The sequence below is a fragment of the Trachypithecus francoisi genome, unplaced genomic scaffold (genome assembly GCF_009764315.1).
Source record: "Trachypithecus francoisi isolate TF-2019V2 unplaced genomic scaffold, Tfra_2.0 Lachesis_group3, whole genome shotgun sequence".
Lineage (NCBI taxonomy): Eukaryota > Metazoa > Chordata > Mammalia > Primates > Cercopithecidae > Trachypithecus > Trachypithecus francoisi.
In genome coordinates, this window is record NW_022681468.1 from 15504964 (window position 1) to 15529531 (window position 24568).

At 50.8% G+C, this 24568-nt stretch overlaps 1 protein-coding gene and 1 long non-coding RNA gene across 3 annotated transcripts in view; both read left to right on the plus strand.

Moving 5' to 3' along the window:
- The window catches only part of CCDC88C (coiled-coil domain containing 88C), a 147368-nt gene that overhangs the window by 15256 nt on the left and 107544 nt on the right, over positions 1–24568 (plus strand).
- Positions 1501–23605, plus strand: LOC117071541. 2 transcript variants are annotated; one of them, XR_004432346.1, is made up of 2 exons: positions 1501–2742; positions 22370–23605. It is a non-coding gene; the product is annotated as an uncharacterized LOC117071541 (long non-coding RNA). The 2 variants fall into 2 exon arrangements; XR_004432345.1 differs by lacking the exon at positions 1501–2742 and adding an exon at positions 12922–14275.

The following is a 24568-nucleotide window of genomic DNA, read 5'->3' on the forward strand; positions in this document are numbered from 1 at the left end:
CTCTTGCTGTGTGTGTGTGTGTGTGTGTTGTATATATATGTGTGTGCACACTCTACACACTTGTGTACACACAGAGCTTTGTGTGATCTTTAGATGAGACTTCCATAAATGGCAGCACTTTGCCTGTAACTTCTTCCTCTGCTCAGCCTTGTTTCCGAGATGTCAGCCTCTGTGGTAGTTGTATGAGATAAGCATGCTCTGTTTACTAAAAATTAGGATTATCTTTAGGAAATGTGGACATTTTGTTTGAAGAAGGAAATTTTTTTCTTTTAATTTTTGTTTTGTTTTGTTTTTGTTGCTGTTGTTCGAGACAGAGTCTTGCTCTGTTTCCCAGGCTGAAGTGCAGTGGTATGATCATAGCTCACTGCAGCCTCAACCTCTCAGGCTCAAGCAGTTCTCCCACCTCAGCCTCCTGAGTAGCTGGGATCACAGGTGTGTGCCACCATGTCTAGCTAATTTTTTTTTTTTTTATTTTTAGTAGAAGCAAGGTTTCGCTATGTTGCCCAGGCTGGTCTCAAACTCCTGGGCTCAAGCGATCCTCCTGCCTCACCCTCTCAAACTGCTGGGATTACAGGCATGATCCACTATGGAAAATCTTTTGTCAAAAGCAAGAATAGAAGGAAATGTACATTTGACATTGTTGGTGGAAACAACACATTAAACTTGTGGCTGTGTCTCCTTTGTGTGGTCTGGAGGGTTTAGTCTGCTTCACTGCTTTGATGGGCAGGGACAGGATTCAAGGGAACTTAGAGTCCGCTCAGGCCATGGCTACTGGTACAAGAGGCATTTGCTTTAGGAGTAATAATACGTTGTATAGAATTTGCAGAGGAGAAATTAGTTTCTCCACTTTTGACTTCAAAAGTTAAAGAGGAGGGCCATATTTTTGATTTTTTAGCTCATGTCCACATTGTGAGGAAATTAAAAATAACATTTTTGATTATAAAAATATCTTCTGGCTGGGCACGGTGGCTCATGCCTGTAATCTCAGCCCTGTGGGAGGCCGAGGCAGGTAGATCATGAGGTCAGGAGATCGAGACCATCCTGGCTAACACAGTGAAACCCCGTCTCTACTAAAAATACAAAACTAGCTGGGCATGGTGGCGGGCGCCCGTAGTCCCAGCCACTCAGGAGGCTGAGGCAGGAGAATGGCGTGAACCCAGGAGGCGGAGTTTGCAGCAAGCTGAGATCGCGCCACTGCACTCCAGCCTGGGCGACAGAGCGAGACTTCGTATCAAAATATATATATATATATATACACACACACACACACACACACATATATACACATATATACACACATATATATATACACACACATATATACACATATATACACATATACACATATACACACACACATATATATATATACACATATATACACACACACATATATACACACATATATATATATATACACACACATATATATATATATATATTCTTACTATGGATTAGGAAATAGAAGGAAAGTTAAATTCACCTATTATCTCAACACCTAGGGATACCACTGCCAGCATTTTGGTACTTGCGCTTGCTTTGTGTGTGTGCGTGTGTGTGTGTTTCTAGAGTATGGCTCGTATCATTATACTGTTTGTAACCTGCCTTTTCTTCATTTACCATGCAGTGAGCAAGCTTTTCCCCACCATTAAATACTCCTTCATAATATGAATTTTGGTGTCTGTAACATTTTATCATGTCGATGTGACTCCTATCATTGTCTCAGAATTAGAAACCATGCCACTGTGAACATACTTGGTACATAAGTCATTCAACACATGTTCTTATTTCCTTAGCAGGGAGTTCCTAGGTCAAATGACATGAATACTTTGAGAAGTTTTGCTACTTGTTGCCAAAATAGCCTTATGTATAGGTTTTTTTCCTTTTCTTTGGTCAGTTGCCCATTTGTGTTCTTCACCCTTTGTGATTGCGTTTGTTAAAATGCAGCTATTTTAACAAATTGCTATTGCATGCTGAAGATTCTCGAGTCCCTGCCAGGCCAGCAAGGTCCTGAGGTTGTGTTTGTGATGTCTGGGTGGACTTCATTTGTGTTGAAGGATCTTGAGTGCTTTTTGGGGATCTCTCAAGCAGGACTCCCTGAGGGAGTCGTAGGGGCATTAAAGAACAAGGCAGCCATTAGGGGCAGGGCCGGGCTGTGGCTGGGGATCCAGCCCAGGCCTGGGCTCCGTCCCCACATCGGCAGCGGGAGCTTTTGTGGACCTGACCATCCAGAGGTCACAGTCAGCTTCCGTGTGAAGGTTTGCAGTCCGTTCAGAATTCAAGAGCGAACCCTCCAGACTGCTGGGAGGTGTGCCTGAGGAGGGCAGTGGTCTGCGGGGCGGGGGAGGGGGGCCCTCATCCTCCTCCCATCCCCCATTCCCTAGCTAGAACTTGTATAGTAGAATAAGGAAATGCAGGATGTGGAAGCTCTGGTGGCCCGGAGGTGGGTGGGACTTGCCAGGTTACCGGCTCTTACTCTTTCTGTTTCTCTTTCTTGTCCTCTCCATGCCCGAGATGCTCACGTTTTGTGGGGTGGGAGAGTGGCCAGGTCAATCAGCTGCAATAACACCTGTGTACGCAGGACACGGAATATGGCCAGACACAGGCCTGGGGAGCAGAGATCCTAGAGAGCTTTCTCAGGGGAGATGTCTGCCTGCGGCTGGCGGGTTGACTGGCAGGGAGGTGCTGTCCGCTGGGAAGAGCAGCACCTGCAGAACTTTGGAGACATAAAACAGCCCGAAGGTTGGGGCATCTCTTGGGGGATACGGGGGTGAGGCTGCAGGCTGTGCTTAGGTGCTCAGGAACTTGTACTTTTTTTTTTTTTTTTTTGAGATGGAGTCTCACTCTGTCACCCAGGCTGGAGTGCAGTGGCGCGATCTCGGCTCACTGCAACCTCCGCCTCCTGGGTTCAAGTGATTCTCCCGCCTCAGCCTCCTGAGTAGCTGTGATTACAGGCACCTGCCATCATGCCCGGCAAATTTTTTGTATTCTTAGTAGAGATGGGGTTTCACCGTGTTGGCCAGGCTGGTCTTGAACTCCTGACCTCAGGTGATCCACCCACCTCGGCCTCCCAAAGTGCTGGATTACAGGTGTGAGCCACCGAGCCTGGCCTAGGAACCTGAACTTCTAAAAGAGAAAGCTTAGGAAAGAAAACTCCTGCTCCTGTTTGGAGAATGCACAGGTGTTGGGAGGGGTTGGCAGGTCGCGGGGCCCTGGACTGAGGCCACAGCAGCAGAGAGAAGGATGAGCTCTAGGAGATTCCATGGGGATCCAGCCCAGATGTGGGAATCTAGGGGTGAGGGGTCCCTGGGTTCCTGATGTGACTTGAGGGTGGGTGTTGGTGCTGCTCTCTGGGTGAGCCTAGGGCTCTGGGTGAGGAGAAGTGGGCTCAGTAGGGAGCAAGCCAGCTTGGTGTCACTGGTGTCAGGCAGGTAGATCTGAGCGTTCCGGGCTAGGAATGCAGATGGAAGCCATGGGGAGGTTGGCTAGAGAGTCACAAGCAGGCGTGGGGGATGAGAATTGCCCACGGCCGAGGAGGTGGGAGCAGGCGCCAGGGTTAGGGTTGGGCAGAGCACATGGGACTCCCCAAGGTGACAGTGAGGAGTCCCCCAAGTAGGAGGATCAGAGGGAGAGTGGGCTGCAGAGAAGAGAACCCCTGAGGAGAGAGGGCACCAATACACAGGGCTGCCCGTGGCCCAGCAGACCACTCAGCTGTGGGCGGCTCAGTGCCCACCTGGAGCAAGCACCCTAGGAGAGCAGGAATGGCCGTCCGGGCCCAAGAAAGTCTTGCTGTGCAGCAGACCTGCGTGCCCTCAGGGCTGCAGGCTGGTGGTGGAGTCTTCCTGATCAGCCAGACCAGAGGGCTGCAGTTCTCAGGGCCACTAGAATCCCCTTTTCCACACTTAACAAAAGGCGTGTACTCCCAGCCTGTTGTGCTCCCTGCCTTGCTGGCTCCTGCTGCTTGTATTTCTTTCAATTATTTATTTTACCTTTTTATTTATTTTTGAGACAGGGTCTCACTCTCTCACCGACGCTGAAGTGCAGTGGTGCGACCATAGCTCATTGTAACCTCAAACTCCGGAGCTCAAGCGGTCCTCCAGCCCCAGTCTACCAATTAGCTAGGAGTACAGGTGCACACCACCGTGCCCAGCTAATTCTTTTTGAATTTTTTGTAGAGATGGGGTCTCACTGTGCTGGCCAGGCTACTCAAACTCCTGGGCTCAAGCAGTCCTCCTGCCTTGGCCTCCCAAGGTGTTGGGGTTACAGGCGTGAACCCCCATGCCAGCCAGTGTTGGTGTTACAAGCTCAGTGGTTCAGCTGTTGGCCAGGGGTGGAGCAAACGGACTGAGGACTTGGTGATGTGCTGAACGCCCAAACCTCTTGGGAGGCAGGTTTGGTTTCTGTAAGCTGTTAGAGTGCCAGTTGGACTTGTTTTCCTTTCTTTTCTCTCCTTTTTGTTGTCAGAAGAAATGCTGTCCAGGCATATCAGATAGCAGCGAGGAACTGTGGGACTCAGATCTGTGCCCATATCAAAAGACTGAGAGATGCATGGGAGGGAACTTAACCTTTACTGAGTGCCCTTGCTGGGGACTTCAGAACCTCGCCCTATTTCACTGTTACTTCGCTATTATAAAGAAGAAATTACTGTCTCCATTCTACAGATTAGGAAACCAAGGCTCATGGAGCAAGATCAGGAAACAGCCTCAGAAAGCTGCAGGGTTTCTTCATCACTGGCTGCTTGGAGAAGCTTCTTTCTAAAAGCCAGGCTTTCTAGAATCATGTAGGGAGGTAACTTGCTGCAGGTGGACCTGCTGCCCTGTAAAGGCTGGCAGGGCCAGTCAGGATCTGCACCCGCAGTGGGGCGGGTGGTGCTGCGTGTGGTGTGCCCCCAGTTGGGAGTGTGGGCTCCCGTGATGACCAGGCTTCACACCAGCCTGGAGCCCGGAGGAAGGGACTGGGTGGCTTCAGGCACCTCTGAAACTTCCGGGGTTGGGCGGAGGGTGGAACGGAGCAGCTGGCCTCAGACTTCACCCTTCACCCCAGAGTGGCAGGAAGCAGAGATTCAGGGCTAATTGCGGGGGTTGCGGAGGGCGAAAGGTGGGTTTGATGTAATTAGCAGAGTTGGAGTTCAGCCAGGGCAAGGAGATGGAGAGAAAGTGTATGTGTGTGTGAGTAAGTGTGTGTGTGTACACAGTCTTTCTGTTCTCTGAGGGTTCTTTCTCTAGGACTTGAGTCAAGACCTTGATTTGCTGGGGCTTCCCGCCTATCCCGGGAGTGGCCACCCTGTCCTCTGCCTTTGCAGGAAGGAGGTTTGGCTCAGGAGTCTTGCTTTCGCTCCTGGTGTTGGGGGTGTCACCCAGGCCCCTTGACTGACCCACTGCCTGGGCCTGTTGGGCACAGCACCGAGCCCAGATTCTCAGAACGTGCAGCCTCAAAGGGTCTGCTCAGAGCCCTTCCCAATTCCTGACTTTGACACATTGGGATGTCCCCCAGGTCCCTCTCCCTCCCCAATGGTGTTTGTTTCAGAATCATGTTTCTGATACAGGTTATCTTACCATGTGAAGTATTGACTTTTTCACCGTTTGCTCAAGTTTTTTTCTTTCTTTCTTCTTTTTTTGGAGATAGGGTCTTGCTCTGTGTAAGCCAGGCCGGAGTGCAGTGATGCGATCACGGCTCATTGCAGCCTCGACCTTGATCTGCAATCCTCCTGCTTCAGCCCCCAGAGTAGCTGGGACTACAAGCATGCACCACCACTTCTGGCTAATTTATGTTTCTGATTTTTTGTAGACATGGAGTCTCCCTGTGTTGCCCAGGCTGGTCTCGAACTCCTGAAGTTGTTTCTTAATTCATGGCCATTTATTTACAGAGCCGTGTGTTTATGAGCCCATCTTGGGAGCACAAAGTAAGCAACAAAGCTTCTGGGAGTGGAAGCTGAGTGATCCCCTGATCAGAGGACAAGGAGTCTGAATTTGTGCTTCCAGAAAAATTATGGCTGAAACGATGAATGTTAAGCTTGCAGAAGCCAGGAGTGAGCGGTGTTGGTGTTCCCGGTGCTTGTCGGGCTCATTCTTAGTTAGGTCTCGTTCAGCTCTGATTGAAAGCGGCGCTTGTGGGTGATGAGTGTTGTAGGATTCGAGTGATGCGAGCGTGAATGAAGGTTGGGAACACAGCTTACTTTATGGACATACCCTAAACGCCAGAGTGGGAGGAAGTGGCAGGAGGGACCAGTTCCTTTTGTGACAGAAAGGAGAGGAATGGATTTCTCAAGTTGTTAAAAAGAAAAAACAGAGGTTTCTCCTTTGCCTTGGGTTTGGTGTTAAATGCCAGGATCAGCATGTTTGATGTTCTCACTGGTTTGTCAGAAGGAGTTTCTGAAGCAGAACTTGCCCAGGCAGGCTCTGCCTCTCCATGAAGCCGGCTGCGTGGCTCCCCTCCAGGGCTCATAACAGTTTTTGTTTTTCAGCTGTTCTTTTGGGAATGGCAGAGATTCTCTTCTGCTTCGCCTTTTATCCAGGGCCCCTTGGTCCTTCACGATATAATTGTTGCGATATAATTGTAGCCTTATTTTTCTAGTAACGAGAGGAATGTTGAAGGAAAGAGGATGAGGAAGTGCTGGTCTTAAATGGGTGGTTTCAGCCAGGACTGTGGAAGTTGAAGGGGCCACACTCTGTACCCCCAGTTCTGAGTTGGTGGTGGTTAGTGGGGAGGCAGAGGTTTCAGATAAAGAGTCAAGGCTGCCAGGTTCCACTGGGAGGGTTCTGTTGGTTTGGGATTGGGTTTCCGGGAGGTTAAGGGTTGAGGGGTGGTATTCTACACGTAGGGGCGTTCTGTAGGGGAAGAGATGGGCACACTGCAGCTCCAGGGAGAAGCCTCGTATTGCTTCCTTTAGCTGCAGCTGGGCAAGCCTGGCCTGGGGTCTGGTGGCCTGGGGAGGGAGCAGGCAGGTTTGCCTTCTCGGCTGGGGGACGAGGTGGTTAGCCACTGCTTGGTGGAAGTGGGTGAGCCAGCTTTGTGAGGTGACTTCTTTGGTTACCTGAAGGCCAGGAAAGTGAAGCCAGAGAACAAGGTGGGATGGGAGGTGGGAAGGCAGGAATGGCGAGGGCTCTGCCACTGTGGCAGCTTGGGTCCCTGAACTCTTTCCCTGGTCCACAAGCTTGTGTTCGCTGTTCCCAGCAGTGTGACTTAGGGTGCGTCGGTCCAACCTCACCTGTAGAGCAGGGGTAAAAATGACCTTATAGGTGGTTGTGAGGCTCAAATGAGGTCACGAAACGTTTCCTGAGTCAGTGAATAATAACAGTGACAGCTCTGGGTCCCAGCCTGACTCTGCAGGGGACGCACTTGTTCACCTGCATTCTGCAGGCAGAGGGGGCAGTTACTTGCAGATAGGGGACTTGGGAGGCAGGAGACACAAATTCAAATAGAAATGGAAAAACAACCATGAGCCTCACCATCCTTAGAGGCACAAGGTCGAATGGCGGGTTCCTTTGAGCGTATCCCTCAGATTTGTGGCCTTGGGTAAGTTACTTCATCTCTGAGAGTCTTCCTTGTTTGAAAAGTGGAGCTATTAATAGTGCCAGCCTGGGAGGGTTGTAGGAGGGGTTCTATGAGGGCCTTGTACTCAGGGGACACGTGGGTGGGAGGGGAGGATGCCCACCCCTCTGGCAGAGGGGTGGCGGGCAGGCCTCCCACTCCAAGCCCCCTCCCCTGGCCGCTCTGCATTCATCTGTCACTGAGCAGATTATCCAAGGAGCCCTCCCGGAGTAATGCGCTCTGATTCATTTGGATTAGTCTCACGCGTGTGCACGTGTGCCTGTCTCTAGCCCTGCACGTTCTTCTCCTGTATGATCGTTTTATTTTAAGCTGAGTGACTTACACATATTATCTCATCAAAGGAAGCCTCACGATTTTATCCCTCACCAGCAATAGAATTCCTTAAAAGCAGGCACTCAATCTTTTTGTTTGTCTGTCACCGCACCAGCATGGAAATGTACCTGCCGTCAGTCAGCATGTGTTAATGACAAGATACATAATGATAGAGGCCACCATTCAGTGGAGTAAATAATTCAGAGAATAAGTCATTACAGTCAGGGAACATGGTGTCGCACCAGGCCTGGACTGGGAGTCCTGTCTCTAGGTTAAAATGACCCTGCAAAGGCCCCCCCACCTGATGCGCTTTCTAGACTGTTGAGTAATTAGAGGATGGGGCCTGTCTTGTTCCTCTGTGTCCCTGACACATGGCAGGGACCCAGGCCCTGACTGTTTAGGGGGTAAACGGGGGTAAACCGGTATGGAGGTGCAATGCAGTGAGGGGGCTGGGCTGGAGCTTAGGTCTCCCCTACTATTTTCACACAGACCTGTAGGCTTTTCATGTGGTGTTTGCTTTGTTGATGGAAATGCCATTTGTCAGCTACCCGGAGGGAGGCTCAGTCCCTGAGGGGTGGAAATTAAATTGATTGTTTTCAACTTTGTCTAGCCAGCTTGGCTCCCCTGAGCGTTCTAAGGTTTAGGCTGAATGACTTTAAAATTTTAAGACTAAAATATTTGCCTCCTTTCCAAACCTTAATAACCAAACAGGCTCACCTTCCTGCCCAGCAAGTCAGATTTACATGCCTTTAAAGTGTGGAATTGTGGCTAAGGGACAGAAACTCCCAAGCAGTTTGGCACTTTTTGTGCTCAGTCTGTCTTCCAGCACCCTGTTTTTGGGGTGAGAATTTGTGGCATTATGGAGTAGAGCTTACGAAGTTGATTTCTTTTCTTATATTTCTTTTCTTATATTTTCTTTTTCTTTTTCTGAGACGGAGTCTCGCTCTATTGCCCAGGCTGGAGTGCAGTGGCGTGATCTCGGCTCACTGCAACCTCCGCCTCCCGGGTTCAAGCAATTCTTCTGCCTCAGCCTCCGAAGTAGCTGAAATTACAGGCATGGGCCACCATGCCCAGCTAATTTTGTGTTTTTGAGTATCCCATGCTTACATGCCAGAAGAAAGAAGCGGTGGTGGTTTCCGAGAACTCTGGGCTATTTTGCTAACCACCTGGGGCAGTTAATCCAAAACAGGTTGTCCAGACCTTCAGAGGAAGCCAGATGGGGGCTGAGGTGTGGGCCATCGGGAAGGCGCTTCTGTCTGTACCCCTTCTCCTACCTTACCCTTGTTTCTTCCTTTGGGAGGTAGAATTCGCTCAGGTTGCATCTACCTCATCTGCCCCTCTGCCTGCAGGGCTGGGGGGTTAGGGGGTGTGGGGGGGCTCCCATCCTACTTACAGGCAGAACAGCTGGCACCTGGATCTGTCATCTCCCAGCTCAGCCTCTCCCAGGGCGGCTCCTCTTGTCCTCCAGGGCCACCCTGACACTGGTGTGACCTGGGGCAAGTGGCCCAACCCCTCCTAGCCTGTTCCTCCTTTGTCAGATGGGGGTGATGACTGCACTCCCCTCCCTGGGTTGCAGCGATTCCGAGAGAGCCAGTGAGCGACTGGTGCCTGGGAAATGCTCAGCCCGGTGCCCATGGGCCATTTCAAGGAAGTGGGCTCTGTTACTGTCTCTCCCTCTCCTGCCCCCTCACACGTCCTGCCCTTGCAGTTTCTCCTGCCCCAACACCTTTCCTTTTTCCCTATGTGAGGCCTTGAAGACTCTCTGGAATTTAATGTCATTATTGCCGTCATCACACCCCTGGCCCTGACTTGTTTTCTCTGTGTCCCACCCCACATTGCAGACTCATTCAGGGCGGAGACTCCGGCAGCCTCTGCCTCTCCCAGGAAACGCAGTGAGGGGGCTCAGTGAGAGTGAGGGGTGCAGTGACAGTGAGGGCCGCAGTGAGAGTGAGGGGCCGCCCTTGCTGGGCTCCCTGGTGCTGCCTCCAAGAACTCCAAAGGGCCAGGTCCTCGGCTGGGCTGGGCTCTAAAATGTTCCTCCTTTTATGCATCGCTGGTATGGAAACCCTGGGTCATTATCGGCTCTGGGTTTAAAAGATGAGGCAAATTGATTTCTAAAGCCAAAGCCACTTTGACAAGCCTTTTGATCTCATTCCTTTTGAACAGAAAGGAATTGGAAATGTGACCAGCTGAAGCCTCTCTCTTTTCTCTTTCCCCTTGAAAAAGTTCTCCTCCTCTAGTCCTAATTGAGGTGTCGCTCCCTGCTCTGGGTGGTTGAAGCCAGCCCCTCGGAGCTCCATGTCCACTGACTGCCACCTCTAGGTTTCCTGGATAGGGATTTGTTGTTGTTGTTGTTGTTGTTTTGTTTTGTTTTGGCAGGGTTGGGGGTGGCATGTGATAGGAAAGGGTGATCTGAAGCCAGAGTTTATAGAACATGTTAAGTTCTGGGTCTGTTTGAACTCCTCCTAGGTACAGGCTCAGGAAGGGAGAGCTGGAACCACTGGAGGTGGCCGTGTTCATGGGAATGGGGTCAGTGGGAGCAGCTGTCATGGTGGCCCTGGGGGCTGCTACCCTGGGGGCCACAGAGGCACCAGAGGGTCAGGAAGAGCCAAATGGAGCCTGGGAGTGAACTCGTCAGGTGACTTTGAGATCCAAGTGTATGTTCAGATTTAGCTGGAAAGAGTTTAGAAAGTAGCTGGATTGCGTTACTGCGCGACAAAACAAGACTCCGTCTGCAAAATAAAAGAAAGTAGCTGGAAAGCAGACTTTTAGCTCCAGAGTAGAGTAAAACTTTTAAAAACAAGAAAAAAGGGCCGGGCGCGGTGGCTCAAGCCTGTAATCCCAGCACTTTGGGAGGCCGAGACGGGCGGATCACAAGGTCAGGAGATCGAGACCATCCTGGCGAACACAGTGAAACCCCGTCTCTACTAAAAATACAAAAAACTAGCCGGGCGAGGTGGCGGGCGCCTCTAGTCCCAGCTACTTGGGAGGCTGAGGCAGGAGAATGGCGGGAACCCGGGAGGCGGAGCTTGCAGTGAGCTGAGATCCGGCCACTGCACTCCAACCTGGGCGACAGAGCAAGACTCTGCCTCAAAAAAAAAAAAAAAAAAACAAGAAAAAGGAATATAGTACACTCAGGAACATGTAACTTCTGGTCTTTTAGGAAGTTGACTTGTTTTAGAAATCTTCTGACTTTTTTTTTTTTCTTTTTCTTTTTGAGACAGAGTCTTGCTCTGTCACCCAGGCTGGAGTACAGTGGCATGATCTCAGCTCACCACAGCCTCTGCCTCCTGGGATCAAGCGATTCTCCTGCCTCAGCCTCCAGAGTAGCTGGGATTGGGATTACAGGCACCCGCCACCACGCCCAGCTAATTTTCGTATTTTTAGTAGAGACAGGGTTTCACCATGTTGGCCAGGCTGGTCTCAAACTCCTGACCTCAAGTGATCTGCCCGCCTCGGCCTCCCAAAGTGCTGGGATTACAAGTGTGAGCCACCGTTCCCGGCCTACTTCTGGCTTTTAAAAAGCAAGCAACACAGGGAGTTATTTGTGGAAGGGGTACAGAATTTCAGTTCTGCAAGATGAGAAGAGTTCTAGAAATGGATGGTGGGGATGGTTGTACAACAGCATAAATGTATTTAATGCCGCTGAACTATACACTTAAAACTTACCATTTTAAGCTTTTTTATTTTCTTTTCTAGGTTATGCATATTTTACCAGAATTAAAACCGAGCACCCAGTGGGGTTTTTTGTTTGTTTGTTTGTTTTTCTTTAGGAAGAGAGTTTGTACTGTGAGGATGATGGTTCTGCATTCCCTGGGTCCAGCATGAGGCTCAGCACACAGGTGCCAGTGAATGGGCAAGCTCCTCAGGCTTCTAGAACATTCTGGTTTGTGGCTGCCATTGTGTTAAGTGCTTGGTGTTGAAGGCAGTTGGTGTCGGGACTGACGCTAAGAATCCTTACTTCCTTCCCATTTCAGTCTTCACCTTCACTAGGTGGCATTTATTCCCATCTCAAAGATGAGGAGACGGAAGTTCAGAGAAACCAAGGACCCTGGGAACCTTGTCCCAGAGCCCAAGACCTTGAAACAAGGAAGCAGCGAGCCTGAGGACCGAATCCACGTTCTTCCTTTCCAGAGACTGCTGTCCTCTGCTCTCTTTCTGATAGGTGGTGGGAGACCAAGTAAAGGAAGTGTAGGGTGTTTCCACCCCATTCTCTGGGCTTTGGAATGTGGTGTTTGGGTTTTTTTCCTTTGTAACTCCCTTAGGCTCTGGGAATCCTGTAATAGAGTGGGTCCAGCCACTGGCTTTTCGCATGTGTACCTGGAAGGTGACTTTGGTATGGTCACTGACCACTGGGAGGATGCAGTGGGCTGGCCATGGACTTTGCCTCCTGGCGACCCACAGCACTGACTTGGAACAGTTAGTCAGCAAACCCAGAGGCTGGACGGATGAGGTCTCTGTGGCAGCCTGTGTGTCACCGCCCCAGTGTTCTCTGTGATGGGAGGCTTTAATGAACAGAAGTGCCTCTGAGATGCCAGCTTGGTTTTTCTTCATTTAGCACAGAGCACGGGGTATGCTTTCAGTGTTGCACTGGGCGAGAAGAGTCCCCACCCTCTCTAGTCTGATAACGAGATGGAGATGCCAAAAGCATAAATTAAGCGGATGGAGGGTTTCTGTGAAACATATGGCTATGTGCCAGACGCTGTGCTCAAATCTGTGTCAAGGAACAGAATCGGAAATCTACTAAGAATGTGTGTGATCGTCACCATAAGGGGTTTGGAACCCCAGCCCAGCCCTGAAAGTAGCAACTTGCTGTCCCACTGAGGACTTGAGCAGGACTTGTCAGCATTTCTTATATTTTCTCTCTTTTTTAAATCCTTTTTCTTTTTCTTTTTTAAGAAAAAGCTTTTCTCTTTTTTTCTTTCTTTCGTTCTTTTTCTTTTTTCTTTTCTTTTCTTTTCTTTTCTTTTTTTTTTTTGTGTGTGTTTTTTAAAATAGAACCAGGGTCTTGCTGTGTTGTCCAGACTAGTCTCAAACTCCTGGGCTCAAGTGATCCTCCTGCCTCGGCCTCCCAAAGTGCTGGGATTACAGGTGTGAGCCACCACGCCCGGCCAAAAACCTTTTTTCACTTGGAGTCAGCATAGGGCTTTTTCCACATCAAAGCAATTCCTCTTACATGCCAGCAGCCAAGGTACTCCTGTTGATGATGGATAGTCCTAGGATAGCAAGGCTTTTTAGAAGCTCACGCTTAAATCAAGCAGGACTAAACTGTCAGACACAGAAGCATCCCTTTCCACTTCAAACCTTTACCGTCAGTGACCTTGACTTTGAACTTGGAATCACATCTTTAAGAGCAGTTGTTGACTTTCCCCTGGGAAAGCCGGGAAGGCCAGGAGGAGGATGGAGCAGAGGTCAGGGCCCACAACCTTCTCTTCTCTTTTAACGTTTGGATTCGGAGGAAGCCTGGATGGAGCCATTTTCCCTCCTCACCATACCTGTCCCTCCCTGGTTTGTAAACTACCCCAACTCCACTTGACCAGTAGCTGCTGAGGCCGTAAGGGCCAGGCAGGCCTTCAGATGAACTAATTGGCTCCTCATTCAGGTGGGGGCCAGGAGTGTCTCTGTGTACTTCAGTTTCACTTGAACCTTGTGTTGGGCTGGCATGCAGACTGATATTCTGACAGGCTGAGCAGAATCAGGACCCTCGGTGCTTTATTTTCTGTCTTTTGTTTTTGTGACGTGAGTGATAGGGGTCTGAAGAAGACAGAGACTCACGCACCATCCTGCCACCTCAGCACATCCAGGTGCTTCAGGGTTCCCTGCAGAGCCTGTGGCCCTTCCCTGGGAAGGGAATCTGTGGCTTTTGTGGGGACAGCTGAGGGCTATTAATACCCAAGGAAGTCCTTTCCACCAGCCCCAAAGGGAGGAGTTCACATCCCTCGCTGCAAGTGTGCTTGAGTTACGGCCCACGGTTAGAGCGGATCTTGGTCTGTGTTTGGTTGCAACGTCACGTGTTTGAGTGTTTCGATCCTTTTTAAGTCATTTTCTGTGTTTTGCGAGTGACTGACAGCTCACTGTGTTTCTTGTTTACACATCAGTTTGAGAGCTTACTGTGAGCGTCCGAGTTAAGCCCTGGGCAGCAGACGCGGTCACCGTCTGCTCAAGGCTGCTATAGCTCAGGTCACCCAGGAAGAGAGGGATCTAACGTTGCTATGGCAGACACCTTAGCCCTGGACGTTTCCAGAACAGGCGCTATCTGGTACCTGCCTGGGCCTCTGAGTGCCTGAGGCCTGGAGGCTGTAGCATCCGCGTCAAGAATGTTGGGAAGCTGGGCTGAGGCAGCCTAGAGCCACGAGGCCCAGTCCCCTCATTTTACATGGGAGGTGGAGTCGGGGGTGGCTGAGGCCACATGGTGAGTTAATAGCAGAGCTGGAGCTCACTCCTGTGTGACAGATGACAGAAATCTGCTCATACATTGGTTGGGGCCCTTCCCACCCTGGCTATCTCCCACTTGCTGGCCGCGGCACAGTGGGGATATCCCCGGGGCGTGTGTTTAGACTAATGGTGACTCTAAGGGGAGTGGTTTCAGAGCAAGTCCTGATGGTGTGTGGCTTTGCTCAGCAGTGCAATGTTCAAGCTTGCAGGGACCTGAATCCCCAGCCGCAAGGCAGAACCAATGGGGAGCCCTTAAAATGCAGTGTCTGGACCCCACCCCTTGCAGAGTGAGGGTTCTGATTTAACTGGCCCAAGTGGGCTTGGCTGTCAGTATTATTTAAAAGCTGTTGTCTTAGATGATTTTGATGTGCGGCCAGGGTTGGGCACTGCTGATCCTGTCCAAGCTGCTCCTCATTTAGCCAACAAGAAAACTGAAACATGGGCCATGAAGTGGTTTTTGTCCATGCCATCAGCATCTCGGCTCTTGTCTCTCAGGGTGCTGCCTTCCCTCCTTTCCTTGTTTCCCTGTCAGGCATCAGCCAGGAATCTTCCTGCGGCTGCATAAAGCCTTGTGGAAAGTCCCTGGAGTGGCGACAGCTGGCCTGTGCACTTCTTGTGGTCAGAGCGACTGGAGGAGGCCTGTCTAGTCTGCCTCCTAGTGCCTTTGTCCAGGGCCTAACCTAGCAGGCAAGAGAGTTCAAGGTTTGTCAGTTTCCATCTGGCTTTGGAAATCTGGGGGCAACAGAAAGCTCTATAGGCGGCAACTGTCATTGCCTTCCTGGGAGCAGTTCTGTCTATATTGTGTGTGGTTCCTGCCACACACGCTGCAGAGGTGGCTTGGCCTGACTGGGCCTTTGGAATAAGATGCAGCGGAGTGTAACCGTCATCTGAGCCAATTCGCCAAACCTCCATGGCCCGGACGTTGGCACTCTCCATGACAACCCGTAGAGGTTCTGTGGTTGTGGGAGCAGAGCTGAGAGGTTCAGTAACACAGCTCAGCCCCTTGAAACGGACTGTCAGTTCTGCAAAGGAGTTAAATTATCTTTGCGTAAACATTGTGTGTTTAGAGCCCCGTGGTTGCTTTTCTTTTCCCAGAACAAGTCCTTGCGTTAGGCTGTGCATTTTGGATGTGGACAGTTGCGCCAAAAGCTGATTCCACTTTGGGCGAGTCACTCTGCATTTTTATGTCTCATTTTCCACATTCATAAAGTGGGAATCGCAACAAGGTTAGACTGAGCATAAATATGTTAATGTATTTAAAATACTTAGAATGGTGCTGGGCGCTTAGTGCACAAATATTAACCATTACCACCACTGTTGCATTTCATCACAGAGGATGCCCAGTACTACCTCGTTGTGGTGGGTCCTGGCTCCCTTCTCTGGCAGAGACGGCTTAGTTGGTCCCAAGCCCCTAAAGTGGGGTTAGCCTGGATCATAGCCCGTGAACGCAGAGCCCAGGGTTGTTCTGGCGCTGGGCATGAGGAGAAAGTGTGCTGGCCTCTAAGATGGAATCCACAAAGCTTCCCTCCCATTTGAACAATCACGTCCAACACTGGGCTCGGGCATGGTGGAAAGTCTAAAAGGAGCAGAAAACACACAGATTAGCCCGAGCAATGGAGACTGTCAGCTTTTAGAGCAGGGTCGCACATCGGGGTGGCAAATGAGCTATGGCCACCGTGGCAGGTGTGTGGGTGTGTGGCATGCGCAGATGTGCACAGGCCCTGTCGGTTCTACCATTGGTCTACTCTACTATTTATTTATTTAGAGATGGAGTTTCACTCTTGTTGCGCAGGCTGGATTGCAATGGTGTGATCTTGGCTCACTGCAGCCTCTGCCTTCTGGGTTTGAGTGATTCTCCTGCCTCAACCTCCCGAGTAGCTGGGATTACAGGCGCCCACCATCATGCCCAGCTAGTTTTTTTTTTTCTTTTTTTTTTTTTTGTATTTATAGTAGAGACAGGGTTTCACCATGTTGGCCAGGCTGGTCTCGAACTCCTGTCCTCAAGTGATCCACCCGCCTCGGCCTCCTAAAGTGCTGAGATTACAAGTGTGAGCCACCGCGCCCGGCCTGCTCTACTTTTTAAATTGTGGGCTCATCATAGAAAGAACTCAGTCATCACAGGATCTATAAAGAGTATGAAGTAGATGGTTCAGGAATTACTGTCCCCATTTTACAGGTAGGTAATGAGGCCCTGAGATGTTAACTGGCTTGCTCAGGGTCACACATAGCTAGTGAGTGTCAGACCTGAAATTGGAATACAGGCCCTTCTACTCCTGGCCCAATGTTTTTCTCTGGTACTGTATGGCCTCTGATATAAAAATGCATGTGGACAGTTCTAGGAGGTGGAGATGTGTCATAGGCAGCAAGCCGTGTGCCCCACCCAGGACAAAAGCAGGCTTTTATTTTTAATTAATTTTTTTGTTTGTTTGTTTAGAGGCAGGGTCTTGCTATCTTGCCCAGGCTGGTCTCTAACTCCTGGTTTCAAGCAGTCCTCCCACCTTGGCCTGCCAAAGTGCTAGGATTGCAGGCATGAGCCACCATACCTGGTCAAAAGCAGGCTTTTAAAAGCCTAGAATATCTAGCCCGCTGTCGAGCACACCCTGGACTACTCGAGTGCAACCAGCTTTTGGTGTCTGAGCTGGCTTTGCTTCCCACCTTGTGACCTGAGACCCTTCTCCAAGCACAGGTTTTCTGTGGGCCAAGTGAGCCTGGAAACCCCCACCTCCCAGGGCTGGGCAAGCTGCAAAACATCTGGCACTGTGTTAGTTCCTCCTCTGGGAACTTTCTCACTGAGGCTGCAGGAGGTTCCCGCCTTTGTAATATGCGTCAGGGTGCTGCTTCATGTCAGAACTGAGGCCTGATGGAGTGGGGGTGGTGGGGAATGCAGCCATGAAGGCATTTCTTGTGCTAAAGTTGCTTTGGGGTAAAAGAACCCTGGGTCTGGGGTAGAGATGGAAAGGCGTGTTGGGGCCCTGGCTGCGGTTGGCTGGCATTCAATGGTAGACTTCTTAGGTAAAACTTTTGGCCAGTGGACGACACTTTCCACGTGGGCTCTGTGTGCTTTGGGGTCTTGCAGACCTGCACACCCAAAGCTCAAAGCAAAATCGCCTGAGTGTGCTGTGTCCTGGTGGACCTTGTCTGTCTTAGAAAAGGATTGGTAGTGCTGGTCTCACCGTGTGGCTCGTTAGAAAAGCCTTCCAGGGATCTAAGGGATCACACTGCATTTCTTCATGGGGAGAATGTGCTTTGGAAGGAAAAAGTTTGTCGTCTTTAGAGGATAGGAACTGGAGTATCCTTTGCCGCTGGGTGGATGGTGCCCTAAGAACCACCCCTGTGCTGTGGATTTGAGAGTCAGGGTTTGGGGTATCACCAGTGGACCTCATCCACCCTTGGGGCTGTCTGTGGCCAGGAAGAGAGTGGGGGAGGACTCCGGGATCCAGAGTCCAGCAGCACACTGGGCTTGTTGGCAGCACAGTAACAAGCCTGGTTCCCTAGCTGGCCCTGCACCATGGAGCAGCCACAAGTGTAGGAGAGAGCAGCGGATGGGCATCCCAGGTGTGCAGTTGGGGGTAGGCTGGCCACCCTTTCCTCCTGGTGCCAGTGTGTAGTGTGCAACACAATCGTGAAGGTCATAGTCTTTCCACCTGAGAATTTTTGGTTTGTTGTTGTTGTTATTATTATTTTTTTTTTAAGAGATGGGGGTCTTTGCTATGTTGATCAGGCTGGTCTCGCACTCCTAGCCTGAAACGATCCTCCCACCTCAGCCTCCCAAAGCGTTAGGATTACAGGTGTGAGCCACCGTGCCTGGCTCCACCTGAGAATTTTTGGGTGATCTTCATGGCTTGGATGTTGATGCACTGGCTTTTTCACCTCGGTCTATGTGGATGCACCAGTCCTCTTGGTACCCAGGTGTGGTACCCTGGGAACATCTTCCCGGGATGCACCAGTGTGCCGTGGTACCCAGGTGTGGCACTCCAGAAGGCCGTGCCCTCACACTGCCTGCAGAATGGGCCTTTATGGTAGAAACAGAGGGAGGCTGCTTTCTGCAGGTGTCACAGCAACACCCATTACTGGAAAAGTTTACATACAGATAAATTTGTTTTCATCTCACGGTGAGAAAGAAGCCTCTCCCTTCTGGGGCTGTCACCTTCCAGTGCTAGGTCCTCTTCGCTGGAGACCCCCTCCCTGTCACAGCACAATGCGGGCCATAAAATGGTTTATGACCTGCAGGAGTTGCTTATGTCTTTTCTCAGTGCTTCCTTTCCCCAGGAATGGGGCTGTTCCCAGGGGTGTCTGGTTTCCCACCGGCCATTCACCCAGTCCCACACTATTAAGCAGCAAGAACTGGTTTTGCAAAGTAAACTGATACCTCTGTGGAGTATCCTCAACCAGCAAGGATGAGGCAGTTTAATAAGCACCTGGCACCTCCGAGGAGCAGAGTGTCCCTGGCTCCCCACCTTCTCCTCCCGCTTCCTTCTGGCTCCCGGACACCTGAGTGCCCAAGCCGAAAGAAGGAGGGGCTCTCTTGTTCTTGGTGCTGGGGAGGAGGCATCGATCAAAGTAGTGTTGTTTGGTGGAAACAAAGACAGTCTTGCTTGGGGCGTCTGTTCATGGCCCCCTAAGATTCCTGGCTGGACCCCCCACTGCAGCATGGCCAGCCTGGGCTTTGGGCAGTCTCCTTGGGAGATGAGCCTTTCTGTGAAATGGACTGCCCTGGGCACTCCAGGCCTGGCAGAGCCAGAGTGGGAGGGGGTGACTCTCTTACCTTCGAGAAGCGGCTTCCCCAGCTCCAAGTCTGCGGATGGCGAGGAGCATAGGGCTCTATAAGAAAGCTGGAGGCTGCCGTGAGGCAGGAAGACCCTGGGCTGGGAAGGAGTGCACTGGAGCCCTGGGGTCCTTCAGTAGGATCTGGCTTTAAGATGAGGCGTTGAGGGAGGCAGGAGCAACCCCAGCCTTGGAGGATGGAGGCAGGGACAGTGACTGACAGGCCCCTGCTTTATGGCCTCCTGGGTCAGTGGGATGAGGGTGACAGCCCAGGGCTTGACAGATTTCCGGGGCCTGTGACACTGGTTGTTAAAGAGGCACAATCAGATGACACCTGTGCCCTGAGAGGCCCTAGTCTTTATGTTGCAGGAGATAAAGCAGAGAATTTTAAAGCGGGTACATGGCCTGGGCTTGGAGTGTTCGCTTGAGTCTGTGCCACATGTCCAAGAAGACAAGGTCACCCCTTGAATTTTCTGTAGGAGGCCAGGTAGTCCTTGGGAGCATCTACACATGCCTGTACCTATTTCTTGGACTGAGGTCAGATTTAATTTCATCCCCAGCTTTGGTGGTTGCGTATTTCCCCCTCTTCTCTGGGTTGTCTCTGCCTCACCTGCTGGATGGTGTCTGTAGGACCCATGTCCTATAGAACAAAGGGAAACAGGCTGAGCTGGAGATATGGAACAGCTTTGTTAGGGACCTGACTTTGAAAAACCTTTCAGGGTCTGTTATTCCTGACAAGGCCAGTTTCGAGGCCAGATAAGCTGGGGAAAGATTGTGTTCTCATGTTTTGCATAATCTCCAAGGTGCTGTGTCATGGGGCCCGCCATGTTGACAGGGTCCCTAGAAATCACCTGGTCCAGGGAGTGGCAGATAGGTTTAATCTTGAGTTGATTGGTTGTGGCGGCCCAGAGGGCTGTGATGAGAAGGATTATGAAGCCTCCACTGTGAGGTTTGTGGAAAAGAGTGCTTCATCCATTAGTGATGTCTGCTGTGGGGCAGGAGGAGGTGGACAGTAGTGCTCCATGCACAGTGTTGGCTATGTCTCATCTTACAGATGAGAAAACCAAGGCCCAGAGAAATTGTGACTTGTCTCTGTATTTAATGGCAGGTCTGAAACGAAAACCTAAGGCTGCTGAGATCCAACCCAGTGCTCTTTCTACTGCCCTGACATTACACAACCCATCCTAGTAGAGATACGAGACAAAGTGTGAAACAGTGAAGATAAGATGTTGGACTGGTCGTGATAAAATGGGCTGTTCAGAAAATACACCGTGGAAGGCATCAGGAAGGAGGCAGGGAGGTGGGCTCACACTGGAGAGAGGAGTGAGCTGAGTCTCGCAGGAAAGGGCCGGAATTTTGTTGTTGTTGTTGTTGTTGTTGTTGTTTGAGACAGAGTCTTGCTCTGTTGCCCTGGCTGGCACAATCTTGGCTCACCGCAACCTCTGCCTCCTGGGTTCAAGCGATTTTCCTGCCTCAGCCTCCCAAGTACCTGGAATTACACCATGCCCAGATAATTGTTTGTATTTTTAGTAGAGACGGGGTGTCACCAAGTTGGCCAGGGTGATCTCGAACTCCTGACCTCAAGTGATCCACCCAACTTGGCCTCCCAAAGTGCTGGGATTACAGGCATGAGCCACCGCGCCCAGCCAAAAGGCCCGGTTTGGATGGAAGACAGGTCGGCAGTCCCCTGCAGGGGCCACCTGGGGCAAAAAGTGTTGCTGCCCTCTCCTTGGGTCGAGTTTTAAAGCATTTTTCTTCAGTAGCAGGAGGAGGATGCAACTTCATGGGCATAGAGAATGTAGAGAAGATCACATCCTAAACCCAAAAAATTCCTCCCCAAGTTTGCAGGCTGGTTGGTCATATCTGCTGTGTCCCCAGGACCCCGTCCACGGTTGAGATTTGGAGTTTGACCCCCATGTGGGCATGTTTGAGGGGTCTGGTGGGTCACAGTCTCCTTCAGAGGACAAGCTGGGGGACAGGAGACTCAGACCCCACCAGGAAAGCCCCAGCACTTTTCAGTGCTGCCCACCCACAGGTGCTTCTCTGGGAGCCCCTGAGTGTGATGGAGGTAACCTTTCCCGTGATGGGACCAGTGGCTTTCAGTGGGTTAAACACAGGGTGGACCAGGGCACACACTGCTTCACAGCCCTGTTTGTGGCTCATTTTTCTTGCAGGAAGGGGCATCAGTTTGGTATTTAGAAGAGTTGCTTAAATTTTTCCACCAGCAATGCTATTACACCATTACCGGACTGATGGACCACGTTGTCAGCCTTCAAAGTTCCCATTCTCCTTGGCTGGTGGTTAGTGGTTATAGTCACAGAAGGGAGGACTATAGGGAGGATACAGGGCGTGCAAATCACAAACGCTCCCTGGGGACTGCAGCTTCCACCAGCACAGTTCTCTCTCCATGGTCTCCCCCACCCCTTCCCTCTGTCCCTGCTTCTGGGCTGGCCTCCAAACACATACAGAGGCCTTCATTTTAAGAGGCACATAGGGGGGAAAAAAAAAACTTCAGAGCATGTAATTGTGATTATGTAAGAAAATGCCAATATTCTTTAAAGGCGCATTCTGATGGAGAAGTGGCATGACATGATGCTGGAGTTTGCTTTCAAATTCTTTCCCTTTCCAGCAAAGGGAAAAAGATAGATGGAGCCAATCTTGCTTGTTGTTGAATTGGAGGGTATACAGGGGCATATTGTACTGTCTGCTTTTGTTTGCATTTGAGATTTTTCACAATAAAAATGTTTTTAAAGTGTGTAGACTTCTAATGACAACTTTTTGGCTTGCATGTAATTTTTGACGTTCTTCTAAAAACAGATTTACCTATTTAGAGATGCGGGCCTGACTCCTCCACCAGCACTTTGTTCTTGGGTCTTTGCTGCCGCCGTCTCCTAGCTGAACACTGGTGTGCTTTATGTAAGGTTTTCTGAAAAGCCGCAGTATGTCTAGCCACCCCAGATAGCCGAATCCTATTATTAACAGTTTTACAAAGGTTGTTTGTACTCTTGCATAAATGGTAATGTGAGTTTTGTTTTTACTGGACAAATATTGCTTGAGCATGTATGTGTGAAAACAAATATGAGGAAATGAATGAGGTCGGGGAGGGACCCTGGCTGTCTCAGGACCCTGCTCCGGAAGCTGGAAAGGGAGACCCCTGCAAGGAGAAAGGACTTTCAGCGTGGAGGTGGTTCTCACGGTGGGCTTGCCCAGTTCCCAACAGTTTTGTCCCTTCTGACATCCCGTCGTGAGCCTGTATTCAGCCCCCAAACCCTTTGTCTTTAGTAAAATCTTCTCACCCTATTTTCAGGATAGACCCTTTTCCCGGTAACTAAACTTCTTGCGGGCAGATGCAGCATTTGTATTTCGCATTGGCTTCAAGCAAACCCAGTGGAAGTGGGCAGTGAACGAGACACCCCAGCTGGAGGCCCGGGCCTGGGGTGTGGCTGCCAGGCCTGGCCGTGGAAGTCCATCACTGTGGGCTATTCTGGGAGTGGTCCTGACAGCCAGCAAGGAGAATGGGTGCTGGGGTGGAGTGGAAGGAGGCGAGCTGAGACCAGAGTTCCTCCCCCAGGCGGCATGGTCAGCGCCAGTCTTCCGCTCGTGTGATCCCCTGGAGGCACGTGAATCAGGCAGCAAACATGGAGTGAGAAACACCAGAGTAGAAGACCTTGCAACAGCACACGTGTGGGCCCAGTTCCTAGCTGCCCCGGGTGGCCAAGGCCACATCCTATACACGCTGGTGTGGGAGTGTCTGCGTTTCAGCCCTTGACCCTGAACTTGACCCTCTGGAGGTGTCCATCTCGATGTGATCCTCTGATTGCAACCTCATCCTCTGCCTCTGAGAGCTGCCTCCCACTGTGGCTTCTTGCCCTGAGGCATGGAAGGCGTTGGTGCCAGGAGCTTGGGGTTTGAGTCAGGTTGGCTCGGGGGCAAGACCCAGTCCTTCCACACATTAGTTTGCGATGCTGGGTCATAGCGCGTCTGTTTGCTTCCTGTCGAGGGACCAGTAACACCAGGGGTTGGAGGAGGGATCAGAACTCTCGTGGACTTCAGCGTGTGACAAGTTTTTGCTGTTCTGCTTTTCATCAGCTGCTGGTGGGAGTGCAAATTGGTGTGGTCACTTCGGAAAAACTCTCTGGCACTAATGCCTCAAGTTCTACATCCACATTCCGTACTGTGGCCCAGCTGATTTCTCTCCTCAGGGTATCCCGGAGTAACTTCTGCACATGGATGCCGGGGACTTCACAGCCCTTCCGCGCACAATAACAGAAGCCTGGAAGCCGCCCAGATGCCCATCAGTGGGAGAAGGGATGAATGCACGAAGACACGATCACACAATGGAATATTATACAGCTGTCCAAACAAATTAACTGCAGCATAACTCAGTGATGTAGGTGGATTCTGGCAATATCATAAATACCAGTAAACATAGCATGTTCCCAATGGTGACATCCAGCACCATGCCTTTTAAAAATAAAAGCAACTAAAATGACTGTACTCTCTAGGAAAATTTACAGATGCAATAAAACTGTAAAAAAGAGCATGGGAATGTGTTCTTCTCATTCCGGTTTTGGTGTCTCGGGTGGGAGGAGGCGGCGATGCGCTGGGGGTGCCATCTGGTTCACTGTAGGTTATTGTCAAGGCCCCAGCCTTTGTTTCGGCTGGTGGGTGTGCAGGTGGTTATTACATTATGAAAAGTGACTAAGTGGAAGTGGGCCATGTGCAAACCAAAGATGAGTGTCCCGAGCCAAGGACTGACATGAACAATTAACCCAGTTCGGGGCATGTCAGGCCCAGCGCTCCCCCCCGGCCCTGAGCTGGTTTAGCTGAGGCTGTGATGGCCCGGCATTCACTGGGGGAGGGGGTGGAGTCTGCTTTTCCAGTTACTCTTTCTCTTGTCACCCCCTGTCCCTCCAGCTCAGGCCTCCCCACTTCAGGATGCCTGCTGGCTGTAGTGACCTCTGCCAGCTTGTGGCTCTGCACTTCCTCAACTACTGTTTCCTATCTGTGTCACACAATTAGTGCCTTGTTATATATGGCCTCACCCACTAATCATTTCCACATGTGTGTGTGTCTTTTAATGAGATGGTAATCTCCACAGAGCTAGAGGTCATGTTTTATCTCCTCTAATGTGGCAGATTTCTGCCCAATTCTGTGCCTGCTCTGCTCTTCTTCCTTAATTAAAGAACCCCGAGTCTCCCCTCAGCTAGGCATGGCCATGTGGCTGCATGACATGTATGGAGCACCCTCGCGTGCTCCTGGGAAGCCTTCCTAGAAGGAGGAGGCAGCGTGCCTCCCTTCCCCCTTCCTCCTTCCTGCTACATGCACTGCAGCGTAGTGGCTGGAGGTCCAGTCCCCGCAGAGGGGCAACCAGAGACTGGTCCCTGACACTCGGCACTGGGGAGCTCACATAGCAGCTTTCGGCTGCCTGTCTCCTGAGAAACTTCAATCTTGTGTAAGCCACTATTTTTAAGCCTTTGTTACTCACAGGTGAACATCATTCTCA